Genomic DNA, 14,702 nt, shown 5'->3' on the forward strand with positions numbered 1-14,702 from the left:
TTTTAACCCCATTCATTCTATATTGTACCATATTACTAGCCTTAAGTGGAAAATAATTGAAAATCCTAATTGAATCTTTGGTTAGCTTAAGATAAAATTTGTGTGTTAACTGAGTATGGGAAAATTGTGGGAATAAAGGGTAATAGAAAATATATCATAATAGAATAAAGGGAATTTGGGTACCTATTCATGTGAAACCATAAAAGGAAATTACAAATCTATGTGCATTGATAAGCTATACAAAAAAAATAATAATAAAAATTTCTTTACTTTAGTGAATAAGGGGACAAAATCACCCCAATAATAAATCAAAGTTAATAATCAATGCACATGTGATAAAAAAATTACAATAAAGGTTGATACATGAATATGGAATGTAAAAAGGAGATTTTGGGTAGCTAAGATGAATATTAAATTTATATAGAATATATGTATGTTAGGTGAGAGCTTAGGTTAATTAAAGATTCAATGTATAAGCTCACTTAGCCATATCTGTATCCTCACCCTTACCTTAGCCCCATTAGAACCATGAAAAGACCTCATGATGTTTTCATTGGCATTTTAAAATTGTTGATTAATTAGGTGAAAAACAAAATTTTTGAAAGCATGATTGGAGAAGGATAGAGTGATTACCCCATATACTAGAGTTGATTAGAGTGCATACGCACCAATAGTAAGGGTTCGATGCTCAATCCTGTACTCCGTGCTTTCACAAGCTATCTTCTTACAAATTTATCTGCTTTTACAATATGAATTGAATTAGTGAAATCTGCCCCATATTTTGTCTTAGAGAACTTATCTATTTTTAATCAGTAGACAAAATCATATAGTTGCATTCATATGTATATAGGTTGCATTGCATGAGTCTTACATGTTCCTACTCATTCATATTCATCTCCTTCAACTTAGCATGAGGACACGCTAATGTTTAAGTGTGGGGAGGTTGATAAACCACTATTTTATGATTCATATTGTGTTTGATTTTGTGGTTTTATTAAGTCTTTGCCCACTTATTCGTATGATTTGCATGTATTTACAATTCCTTCCTAAAAATATTCTATGATTGATAACTTGCTTCCTAAAGACCTTTCAGTTATATATTTTTTATCCTCCTTTGTACCATTCGATGCCATGATCTGTGTGTTAAGTATTTCAGGCTTCATAGGGCAGGAATGGCATAAGGAATGAAGAGGAAGCATGCAAAAATAGAAGGAACACAAAGAATTGAGGGGATGACCAGCGAGAAGTCACGCGGTCGCATGGATGACACGACCGCGCGAAACGGAAGAAATCACATGACGCGCTCGCGTGCCTGACGCAACCGCGCGGATTGGAAGCTGCACGAATGACACGAATGCGTAGACGACGTGCACGAGTGGTACGAGAAACTCTGAGTGATGCGAACACGTGGACAACGCAGCCGCGTGACGTGTGCGATCTGTAGAATTTCAGAAGTCATTGGCAGAGTTTCTAGGCCGGATTTCAACCCAGTTTTCGGCCCAGAAACACAGATTAGAGTCAGGGAACATGCAGAGACAGAACAACAATTCATTCCGTATAATTTTTAGTTTTTTTTTAGATCTGAAATTTCTCCTCCCCTAGGTTTTCTCACTTGAACATTCATAATTAGGATTTTGAAGATTTTGGCTTTAGCTTTTGAGAAGAGTCTACCTCCGGTACCAGTCATTATAGCTTGTTATTTATTTTTCATTTACTCTTCCATATTCCTAATTTTTCCAGAAGTTGACATTGGATTATTTTTGGAATTTATTAATACAAGAACTATTTTTAGTTTTAATTGATTCCTTTGATTATTATTTATCATGTCTTCCAATATTTCCTTTTCTTATTTCGTGAATTTTACAAACATAATGAGTGAGTAGTTCCATAACTTGATTGGGAGATGATTGAAAGGAAACCTTGAGTTGGATTACTCAAGAGAAAAATTGTAATTGGGTTTATTGTTGGATCACCCTCCAGTCATTGACACTAGTCCTTCCCAAGGGAGAGGATTAGGTCCTGTGACTAGAAATAGCTTTCCAACTTGCTTGACTTTCCTCTACCTAGTAAGGGATAACTAAGGAGAGCAACCTTCAATTATCAATTAATCTTGAGAGTACTTCAACAAGAATAGGGCTTCCAACTAATCTACTCCCAGTCAAGGCTTTTATTTAAATTATCTAATTTCTCTGATTTAATTTCCTGTTTATCAACTCAACCATTTTTGAAAATACCTGATTAATAAAATAGCACGTTTTTCTGCAACTCGTTGGGAGACGACCTGGGATTTATACTCCAGTATTTTAATTTCAATATTGTGACAACCCTTCTAAATTGATAAACGGAATTTCGGCTGGTTAAGGACTGTACTCACAACGCTATCTTTACAATTAATTCTTAACTCGCCAATTTCCGCCACGTCAGGCACGTTTAAAAAGTGTAGCCATATGTTTATCCTATTGGCATGTTTAAAAAGTGTAGCCATATCTTCCCCTATCGGCACACTTTTAAAGAGTACTCAAAGCATACATTCTTGGATGTTTTAAAAGCGTGGCGATATGTGCACTTCTCGGTACGCTTTTTAAGCGTACCTATATGTTTGGATCTATGGCCACGCTTTTTAAGCGTGGCAACAGATGAAATCGTGCCAACTAAAAAGCATGCCGATAGATCCACAAAAGCATGGCGAAAGAGCAACCGGCTCGCTGGCAGATGTGACCCATTCAAAAGCGTGCCGATAGCTCAAAAAGCATGGTGAAAAGCTATCGGCACGCTTTTTTGCACTTTTTGGCACGCTTTTAAAGCGTGGCAGAAAGCTTATTTTCTTGTAGTGCACCATGGTAAACTCTTTCCACTCTCTTCTAGATTTAAGTTACCATTGTAGGTAGTTTCATCTTTATATAGTTGTTTTAGTAATTGGTTGCTAGTTGCTTGTGGAGCAAACTTTCCTTGCTTATAGTTGAAAACCCTTCAAAAACCAAAAAGATGTTGGTAATTTTGGATTTTTGGTTATTTTTGAGTTGTAGGTAGTGTTAGGGAGATTTTTAGCCATTTTTAGTATTTCTGAAAAAAAAATTAAAAAAAAAGGGTCGGAGTGCGCGTATGGGCACAGCGTGCGTATGCGTCGATGGCACTACATGACTCTTGGTACATTTTCCAGAGAGTTGTGCTAATTCTGCGCAAACATTAAGCTCTTGGCACAACCTAATGCACGCGTATGCGCACTGCGCGCATGCGCGCCGATGGCACAATCTGCAATGTGCGCGCCCGCGCTCATGCTGCGTATGCGTCCATGATCCCAACTGTGCAAGGCGCGCGTAAGCACGCATACGCGCGGATTTGCACCCTGTTTTTCTCCTTCTTCCTTTCTCCTGCTTTCTTCTTCTTTTCTTCTTTCTTTCTACCTTTCTTCTTCCTCTCTTGAAAAAAGAAAAAAAATCTTATAAAACAAAAAAATAAAATAAAAATAAATAAATAAATAAATAAAATACTAAATTTTTTTCTATTTTCTCCCATTTTCTTTTATTGCATTTGCTTATTTTCATTCATTGCATTTTAATTTTGTTTTTATAGCTTGTTGTAATTTTCTTTTTCTTAAGTTTCTTATTTTAATAATGGTGTTGAATTCTTATACTCAATTGTTGAGAATTTCTTGCATTATTTTGGTGCTTCTTGACTTGTTTGATATTGTTGGGTAATGAAACTTTTAAATCAATGCTTAATCTTGTATAACTCTTGTGTTCTTTGTGCATTGATATGAACTTGCGTGTCTTTCATGACCCACTCTTTCTTGTTTGAACTTGATGCTCAACATGCTCTTCATGGCATTTACTTATGCTTTGATTTTACTCTTGCATCAAGTATCAGTTGATATGCCTTGGCTTATATTGTTTTCTCATTTGCATGTTGTAGCTACCATGTAGTTGAGAACCCTATTTTTATTTGGCATTAGCCCCCGCCTACATTTTATTTGCTTTGATATCTTTGTTGTAGGCTTAATTTTCTTTCTTTTTCGCTCTTTTTAGGCTGGCCACCGAAAAGGAAGGAAAGAGAAAGTTATCAATGGGGCAACAAACAAGTCATCCGCACAACCCTTTTGAAGAAACTCATCAGTTGTAGCAACCCATCCACCTTACTCTCCTTTGCATGCACTGAGGACAGTGCAATCTTCAAGTGTGGGGAGGTCGTCCGACCGATCTCCTTGGGTAACAATTTCCTTTTTCAACAACAATGTTAGCTAGTTGTTGCATTGCATGATAGGTTGCATGTTAGTTAGAATTTGTACAAATTTTTACTATTTTTTTCTTGTTAGGACTACTTGGTTAGGGTGATGATTTCTTTCCCAAGAAAATATTTTTAGGGCACCCTACCAATTTGAAAAAAAAAATTGTATTGAACTTGCTTGAAAGAATTTATTTTGGAACATGGTTTTTGAGCTAAGAACACAAGCTTGTGAGTTTTGTGCCTAATGATATGGTTACATCTTATAACCACTTACTTTTCCTTCTTGTGTGCAATTATTCTCTTTCTATGATTGTGATCTTTGATTTGTTTAATTCTATATGTCCATTATTCCTTGTATTCATGCACTTATATGATTGAGGCCATTGTTTCATTAGCTCACTTACCCAAATAGCCTACCTTTTACTCTCCATTGTTAACCAATTTTGATCATACGCTTAACCCAATTGTTCTTTATTTTAGCACATTACAAGCCTAAAGTGGAAAACAATAAAAGTCCCTTGTTTGGATCTTTGATTAGCTTAGGCTAGTGAAAGTGTTTATTATTCAAGTTTGGGAAAACTTGGGACATTGGTTGGGTTAAAAGGGTATGTTTTTATATTTTTGTTGAAAATTTTGGGAATTGGGTACATGCTCATGTGTTAATTAAATGTAAAACCATATGCATTTATGCTCTTGTATATAGTAGTTTGAAAGAAAGAAAAATGAGAAAAAACAAAAGAAAAAGAAATGAGTGTGGAAAAGAAAAAGAAAAGCAAAAGAAAAGAAAAATAGAAAAAAGAAAGAAAGAAAAAGAAAAGCAATAAAAAGGGGACAAAATGCCCCAAAATGAAGCTCAATAAGAATCAATGCATATAGGTTGTAAAGTGAAAAGAGAATGCATGAGTATGTGAAAAAGTGAAGAATGGGTTGTTAGGTTAGTACTTATATTGTATAGGTTGTCAAAGGTTAGGTGGGAAAGCCTAGGTTAATCAAAGATTCAAATTCTAGTCCACTTAACCATATATGATCCTACCTTGACCCTAGCCCCATTACAACCTATGAAAAGACCTCATGATGAATGTATGCATGCATTGAATAATAGTTGATTGTTAGAAGAAAAATAAATCTTGGAAAGTATGATTAGGAGAGAATTGAGTGAATCGACCCTATACACTTGAGCAACTAGAGTGCAAACACTTCCGGTGAGGGTTCGATGCTCAATTCCTTGATTCCTGGCTTTCATGAGCTTTCTTCTTGCAAGTCTACTTGAACTTCATTTTAATATTTGAATTGGTGGGATACATGAATCGTTATATGATCTTGGCCCTACTTGTGCATGTATGACTTGGAGGATTGATTTATTTTTAACCAAGTATGTAAAACCATTTTGCATTTAGTTTCATCCATTTAGATAGTTGCATATAGTTTAGGTTGCATATAGTTTATTTACATTGAATAAATGTTGATACCCTTTGTTTCTCTCTTGGCTTAAGCATGAGGACATGCTTGGTTTAAGTGTGGGAAGGTTGATAAATCTCATTTGTAGGGTTTTATCTTGTATTGATTTTTGGGGATTTTATCACCTTTTACCTACATTTATTCAATGAAATAGCATGGTTTTGTAACTTCTCCCTTAATCGTGCTTAAGAGTGAAAACATGCTTTTTAGGTTTTAAAATAGCTAAATTTAATTTACCTTGATTCCATTAGATGTCTTGATATGTTTGTTAAGTGATTTCAGATTTAGGAGGCAAGGATTGGATCAAGAGAATGAAGGAAAAGCATGTAGAAATGGAGAACTCATAAAGAAATGAAGGAATCGCAAAAGCTGTCAAGCCGACCTCATCGTGCTTAATCGACCATAACATGAGCTACAGAGGTTCAAATGATGCTATTTCAGTTGCGTTGGAAAGCTAACTTCCGGGGCTTCAAAATGATATAAGATTTGCCATAGTTGCATCGCGCATAGAGGCGCGCACGCGCACAATATGCGTACGCGTCGATGGTTACACATGATCCACTTAATGCAACTCGTGGCCAGTGATTTTAGAAGCCTTGTGGGTCCAATCCAACTCATTTCTGATGCTATTTAAGCCAAGTATTAAAGGGGAATCAACAAACTTAGACACACTTAGAGAGAGAAGCTCTCACTTTTCTCTAGGATTAGGATTTGGTTAGATTTAGATTAGGATTTCTTAGATCTAGGTTAATTTCATGCTTTGATTTACTTCTCCTTTTGTAATTCTTCTTCTTCTACATCTCTTCTCTCTAGTTTAGCATTTAATTCTTGTAATTCTCTACTTTTATGTTGATGCACTTTTATTCTTCCATTTTCCTTTAATGCAATTTGTGTTTTCATGTTCCTTTATTGTTCATTTGATTTGTTGTTGTTAATTCTTTGCAATTAGTTGTTGTTAGATTTTATTTTTGTTGTTGATTTACTATGCTTTCCTTTTATGCCTTCCATGTGTTTGATGAAATGCTTGGTTGGATTTTAGAGTAGAATTTTATGCTCTTGGCTTGGAAAGATAACTTAGGAACTTTTGAGTTACTAATATCCAAGTAATTGATGATTGGGATCCATTGACTCTAGTTCTCACTAATTGAATTAGTGGAGAGTTAGGACTTATAGACTAGGATTGATATAGCTCATTTGACTTTTCTTTACTACTAGTTAGAGAATGACTTAATGGGATTGATCCTTGCCAATTTTCATGTTGTGGTTAGTGATTAGGATAGAGATCCTTGACCACCAACCCTTGCCAAGACCTTTTTTGCCATTAGTTTACTTCCTTGTCATTTATCTTTCATGTCTCTTATTAAAACCCCAAAACATAACTCATAACCAATAATAAGACACTTTATTGCAATTCCTAGGAAGAACAACCCAAGATTTAAATACTTCGGTTTATAGATTTTAGGGGTTTGTTTTAGTGACAAACAAATATTTGTATGAAAAGATTATTGTTGGTTTAGAAACCATACTTGCAACGAGAATTTATTATGAATTCTAGACCACACAAAAGTCCGCTCATTAATGTTATGAAAGGAACAAGAGTGGAGTTCATATTGTTGAATAAGAGTCCCAATATTTGTGGAGTGGTAATTGATTAGCTAAGTTGGTTCACCAACAAGGTCTAAGGGCAATTATGTGTTTTAAATCATATGCTTGAAGCACATCCTATGAGACCAGCTAAATAACAAGATCCTAATAAGAAAAAGAAAAAGAAAAGTTAGAGTGTGAAAAAGAAAGGAAAAAAGAATAGGAAATAAGGCTAGGCATCAAGGGTTTGAATCTTGAGGCATGTGTCTGTGGTACTCTTGTGCAAAAGATCTGCTTGGATGAATATGTTCTTAGGAGTGCTTTATCACTTGGTAACTTGGGTTAACTAACCCAGGATTATCAACTGAAAATTCACTATCAAGAGCAACCTTGCCACAAAGCACTTAGTAACCCAAAGAGGTGCTGGACACCAAGGCCTCAAGAAAGAAAATAACAAACCATATGCCTGTGGTGTATAAGTGTGGGGGAGAGACTCGAGGGAGTAGGTCCTTAGGGGTGTTTCAACACCTAGCACCTTGAACCAATTGGTTCAGGAGTGCTGGCTGAAAGCTTATCTTAAAGAGTTTCCCCTTCACAAAGCACTTAGCCTAAGAAAGCAATAAACCCTGAAAAAAAAAAGAAAAAGGGGAAGGATCAATGAATCAGGATCTCATAGGATGCAGTCAAGTGAGTGATCAAGGGCATGATAAGGACCTGAAAACCAGCAAAGGCATGAACCTAAGTTGCTATGCATGAAACCCCATGAACCAAGGACCTAACTTCTATAATAAAGACTTGTTTCTCTTATTCTTTCATTCATCATCCGTATGTTTCAGTACTTGCTTTGGAACAAGCAAACTTTAAGTTTGGTATTGTGATGCCAGGGCATCTTGGCCAGTTTTACTAGCCTTTTCTTTACTCTTTTTAGATAGTTTCATGCATTTTCTTAGTTAATAAGCAAGTTTTAGATGAATATACACTTACATCTTGATTCAAGCAAACATTGTGAACTTTACATGATTTCATGAGAATAATGCATGAATTGAAGGCCAATTTATATAATGCAGGATCTCATGACGTGGAACAAAGCTTTGATGCACCTTGGTTGTTTTATTTCAGGACAAAGGAAGCATGGAAAAACCACGTTAGCAGCCATGTTAGTATCACTAACGTGACCACTGACGTGGAAAGGGAGCAAGCTTGCAACGTTAGTGGTATAGTTATCACCACTAATGCCCTCGAAAGCCATCACAGCCCATGTTAGTTGCTACATTAGTTACATTAACGTGGAAAATAACGTGGAAGGAGAAGGGAGCTCCAATGTTAGTTGTGAAGTTAACACCACTAAAGTTGCAAAGGCCAAAAACATTCACGTTAAGAGCCACGTTAATGCCATTAACGTGAGCTCTGACGTGGAGCAATAGAGGATCGCCAATGTTAGTGACAGTAACTTTGTCACTAACGTTAGATCAGGCCAAGTTCACCTACGTTAGTGGCCACGTTAATGCCACTAACATAGGAGTTAACGTGGAGCAAGGAACGAGGAGCCAACGTTAGTGACACTAACTTTGTCACTAATGTGAGCACTAACGTGGAAGAGGAGGAATTTTGTAGCGTTAGTGACAAAGTTAGTGTCACTAACGCCCTCGAGTCTTGGCATGCCTGCGTTAAGGGCTACGTTAGTTACACTAACGTGGACCATTAACATGGGAGAAAGGGACAAGGAGCAGCGTTATTCGCAAAGTTAACGCCAATAATGCTAGCGAAGGATGGAAATGTTACATTAGTGGTCATGTTAGTGCCACTAACGTTGGGGTTATCGTGTGTCAAGTAGGTTGAGATGTTAATGACAAAGTTAGTGTCACTAACGTCATCGAACCAAAATTCAGACTTAACGTTAACACCACTAACGTCCTAACTGACTGCATACCATGCATGACTCACTCTCTATCTGCAAGCAAAGCTGAGCCCACTAAGGACTGTAACTGCTTCAACTAAAGAACAAAGGCCCATATCCAAGACTTGAAGAGCTAACTAGAAGATCAAAAGAGTAGTATATATAGGAGTAGTTTTGAACTAGAAGGGAGCTTGGCATTATTGGGAGCTACACTCTGTATATTTACTTTTTCTGCAATTTTTAGTTACTTTACAATGCACTTTTCTTTTACCCATTCCATTCCCAGAGCTATGAACAACTAAACCCCTTTCATTGGGTTAGGGAGCTCTGTTGTAATTTGATGGGTCAATTATAGTTTTCATTCTTCTTCCTCTTTCTTTTCTCTTGATTTTGCTAGAAAGATTTTGGTCTTCAACCAATTGGTTAGTTATCTTGGAAAAGAAACTCTCCATAATTGGATCTCCTCTGAGCCTTGGAAGAGGAATGAGGAGATCATGCTAGAATTGCTTTCTCACATTGGATTAGGTTGGGGGTTGGATGGATATCGTGACATGTAATTAATAAACCCCAATTTGACGGTTTATCTTGTATTGAATTTAGAGTATTTTGTAGACCTTTTCTCACATTTACCCAATGAATTAGCATGGTTTTGTATGTTCTCCTTTAATTATGCTTAAGAGTGAAAACATGCTTTTTAAGTCTTAAAATAAATAAATTTAATTCACCTTGATTCCATTAGATGCATTGATATATTTGTTAAGTGATTTAAAGTTTAGAAGGCAAAAATTGGATTAAGGGAATGAAGAAAGAAAGCATGAAAAGTTGGAGAACTCATGAAGAAATGAAAGAACCGGAAAGCTGTCAAGCCGACCTCTTCGCACTTAAACGACCATAACTTGAGCTACAAAGGTTCAAATGATGCGGTTCCAGTTGGTTTGGAAAGCTAACATCCGGGGCTTCGAAACGATATAAGATTTGCTATGGTTGAACCGCGCATGGTGATGCGTACGCGCATAGTACGCGCACGCGCCGTTGCTGCCACCTGGTTCACTTAAAGCAAAACGTGGCCAGTGAATTCTAAAGCTTTGTGGGCCCAATCCAACTCATTTATGATGCTATTTAACCCAAGGAGTGAAGAGGGAAACATATGTTAGTTACCATTAGTTTAGTTTAGCTTAGTTTAGTAGTTAGAGTTAGTTTATCGAGAGAGAAGCTCTCACTTCTCTCTAGGATTAGGATTAGGATTAGTTATTAGATCTAGGTTTTAATCTTTGCTTTCTTCTACTTCTACCTTTCAATTCTTTGTTGTTACATTCATCTTCCTCTATTCTTTTGCTGTAATTTCCTTTATGTTGTTCTTATACTTTGTTGTAGATCTACTTTTGTTTCTCCTATTCTCTTTCAATTCAATTAGAGGTAATTCATAATAATTGTGTTCATTTGATTTGTTGTTGTTTAATTCCTTGCAAATGAGTAGTGTAGATTTACTTTTCTTACAATTTTACTATGCTTTCCTTTTATGCCTTCCAAGTGTTTGATGAAATGCTTGGTTGGATTTTAGAGTAGAATTTTATGCTCTTGGCCTGGAAAGGTAACTTAGGACCTCTTGAGTTACTAATGTCCAAGTAATTGATGATTGGGATCCATTGAATCTAGTTCTCACTAATTGAATTAGTGGAGAGTTAGGACTTATGGACTAGGATTGATATAGCTCATTTGACTTTCCTTTACTACTAGTTAGAGGATGATTTAATGAGATTGATCCTTGCCAATTTTCATATTGTGGTTAGTGATTAGGATAGAGATCCTTGACCACCAACCCTTGCCAAGACCTTTTTAGGCCTTAGTTTACTTTCTTGCCATTTATCTTTCATGCTTCTTATCAAAACCCCAAAATAACTCACAACCAATAACAAGACACTTTATTGTAATTCTTAGGGAGAACGACCCGAGGTTTGAATACTTCGGTTTATAAATTCTAGGGGTTTGTACTAGTGACAAACAACTTTTTGTATGAAAGGATTATTGATTGGTTTAGAAACTATACTTGCAACGAGAATTCATTTGTGAAATTCTATACCATCAAAAATCCAATCATCAAAATGGCGCCGTTGCCGGGGAATTGCAATAGTGTTATGTTATTGGTTATTGTATATATGTGAATATTGTGAATAGCTTACTTTTGGATTTCTTGTTAGTTTTTGCTAGTCTTAGTATTTTGTTTTATTATTTCTTATTGGTTTTTGTTTCTTATTTTCTCTTGCTACCATGAATTCTCATTTTGGCTATGAGTGTGATTACAACTATGTTGTAGGTGATGAGAACTATAATGAGAATATGTATCAAGGATGGGACAACCAAAGGTGGGAGGAGCCATATGCATATGATCAATCTCCATGGCCACAACCTCCACCAATGCACTATGAAGAAAAGCCATTTTTTGATGCATATCAATCCAATGGCTATAGTGAATCTCCTTGTGACTTTCAAGAGCCACCACTATATGCTTATGAACCCCCTCCTCAACATAGCCCCCAACCACACTCACAAGCCTCTTTTCACCAACCACCTTCATATGACCCTAACCCATATCCATCCTACCAACAACCATATGAGCCATATGGACCACACATAGAGCTACCACCATTCCAACATCAATATTTTCAAGAGCCACCTCCTCCACATTATTACCAATATGAACTACCTCCAATATATGAAAATTTTCAACCACAAGATGAATTCTACCTTCCACTACAACCTCACATGGAAGAATATTCATGTCCATCGATCCAAGAGCCACATGATCCTAATCAAATAATCTAAGAGGAACAAGAGTCAATGGATCATCTCAAGGAAGCATTGGATCAATTTCAAGCAACCATGGAGTGTGTTGTGCAACAAGTGGAGAGTGGAAAACATAGAACCACCACAACTCTACCAAGAAGAACCACCTTCCTATTATGAACCCTTTCCCCAAATGATGAACCCTTCCACCCACCCCAATCTCTAATGGATGAAACCTTTGGTGTTCTTGTTCAAGGGCAAGAAGATATGAAAAGGGATGTGCAAAATTTCATGGCCGCCTTGGATGCAGTAACAAATCAATTAGCCTCCCAATGCTTGAACACTCAAGGGATTCCCACGGCTACATGTGGAGAATCAAATGAAGAACATAGCATGAAGGAGAGATTGGAAACTCCGGTGGGAAATGAAGGAAGTTGCTTTGTATTGGAACAATTGGAGGAAGCTTTAATTGTTGAAGACAAGGAACAAGTGGTAGAAGACATAGGAGATGCGGAGCCTCCATGGGAACATAGAGTTGAAGAAAACCCCTCCAAGATGATTGAAATTGATGCTAGGGAGGAAAGTGCACACCTTCCAAGGCATACTCCATATGAAGATTTGGATGGGATAGAGCAAGGATTGAGTTCCCTTGGTGATGAAGATCAAGCATTAAGTCTTAGTGGTGAAGAATCCTTTGAGCATGAAGAACCTTCTCCGGTTGGATTTGAAAGCGTTGAGGAGGTAAATTTTTCTCACCTTCCCTATTATGATTTGAGTAAGGGAAAAGGTTTTGATAAAATTGTTGAACAAAGGATTGAGATTAAGAGATCTTGTGAAGAGGTGGAAGTCCCTGGAAATAGAAGAACGAGGGTTGGTTATGCTTTGTCAAGATCTTTCGAAGCATCTTTGCCTAGGTTACCATCTACACCTTCATTTGAGTGGGTGAAATTCATTTCTATTAGCTTTATTATCCCACTTGAATATGGTTTGCTTGAAACGGACGGCCAACTTAGGGAAGTTTGTGGGATGAAGCGTAAGCGGAAAATGTTTTGTGGTGGGCGTTGCAAATTAAGGTTCATTATGGTTGATGCATCAAACATGAGATATAAAGGTTGGAGTAGTGTTCAAATAGATGGGTCTAGGAGGATTGTTGGCCACTATATAGAGAATTCACCTTGCTTACCACCCGGATGGACTAATAATGATAATCAACTTCAAGACAGGTGTGAAAATAAAGTGTGGGGTCCCAGATTAGAAAAAGAGGATCAACATTGGAAGCCCCAAGCTTGTGAAGAATTCCATCAACACTTGGCTCAATCCATAAGAAATCTTGGGGCACAATGGAGAACCAAGCATTGGTGGGAATTCCAAGATGAGTACAAGCACAAGCCACCTTGATAAGAAGCTCCCCATAAGTCCAACTTAAGGACAATAAATAAAAGTGCTAGGTGGGAGACACCCCACCATGGTAAACTCTTTCCATACTCTTTTAGTTTTGTTAATAAGTGAATTGAGTTGCCATTGTAGGTAGATTCTCATTTTCATTTTTATCTTTTGTAAATATTGGTAGAAGTAGTTTAATTTCTTGTTTTTATTGTTTTATTGAGTTTAGTTAGTAGTATAGTATGTTGAATAAGGTTCTAGGGTGTTTTGGTAGCTGTTTGGAGGTTTGGAAGGCTTGAATAGGTGCAAGAACTTGAAAAAAAAATTTGAAAAATAGAGCACCAATCCACGCGCACGCGCACTGTACGCGTACGCGTCGATGCAAAATTTCACCTCCAGCCAAAAAACCCGAGAGTTAGGCCTGCATTGTGCGAACATTGGGCCTAAGGCACAAGTCTGTGCATGCATGCACGCACCTGGCGCGTACGCGCACATGATCTTAAATTCACAATGCACGCGCACGCACACTGTGCGCGCGCACGTCGATTGCACAATCTGCACCCTCGGTACTTTTACTCGAGAGTTGTGCCACTTTTGGGCCAACATTCTTGCCATTTATCTTTCATGCTTCTTATCAAAATCCCAAAATAACTCACAACCAATAACAAGACACTTTATTATAATTCCTAGGGAGAACGACCCGAGGTTTGAATACTTCGGTTTATAAATTTTAGGGGTTTGTACTAGTGACAAACAACTTTTTGTATGAAAGGATTATTGATTGGTTTAGAAACTATACTTGCAACGAGAATTCATTTGTGAAATTCTATACCATCAAAAATCCAATCATTAGTAATCCTACCAATACTTTGATCTGTGAAGATGTGTGGTATAATCAGTGACCAAACCTCATCTCTTCTCATGAGCAATTAAATCAAGGAATTGGGAAATTGTTCAAGCTTAGAGAGATTGGGTTGCCAAGGAATTGGGATCCAATCACCTAAGATTGCCAAGGAGATCAATGAATTCATTGATTAAGAAAGAGATGAAGATGAACTTGATCCGGAGAATGCAACATCTCCTAAGCCTAATGAATTCCCCATCTCCGATCTTACCCATTCTCTTTACTTTCTGTTATTTACTTTCATGCTCATCTCCCCAATTCCCCAATTAAGATTCTGCAAATTTTTTATGTCATTTATCTTTCCCGCATTTAAGTTTCTATAATTCTCACTTAATCTGTCTTAGCTTGACTAGAACACTCCTCTAATTAAAGTTGCTCGACCAATCAATCCCTATGGGATTCGACCTCACTCTATTGTGAGTTTTTACTTGACGACAATTTGGTATACTTTCTGAGGGAAATTTGTTG

This window comes from Arachis duranensis, chromosome 2, assembly GCF_000817695.3.
Source record: "Arachis duranensis cultivar V14167 chromosome 2, aradu.V14167.gnm2.J7QH, whole genome shotgun sequence".
Lineage (NCBI taxonomy): Eukaryota > Viridiplantae > Streptophyta > Magnoliopsida > Fabales > Fabaceae > Arachis > Arachis duranensis.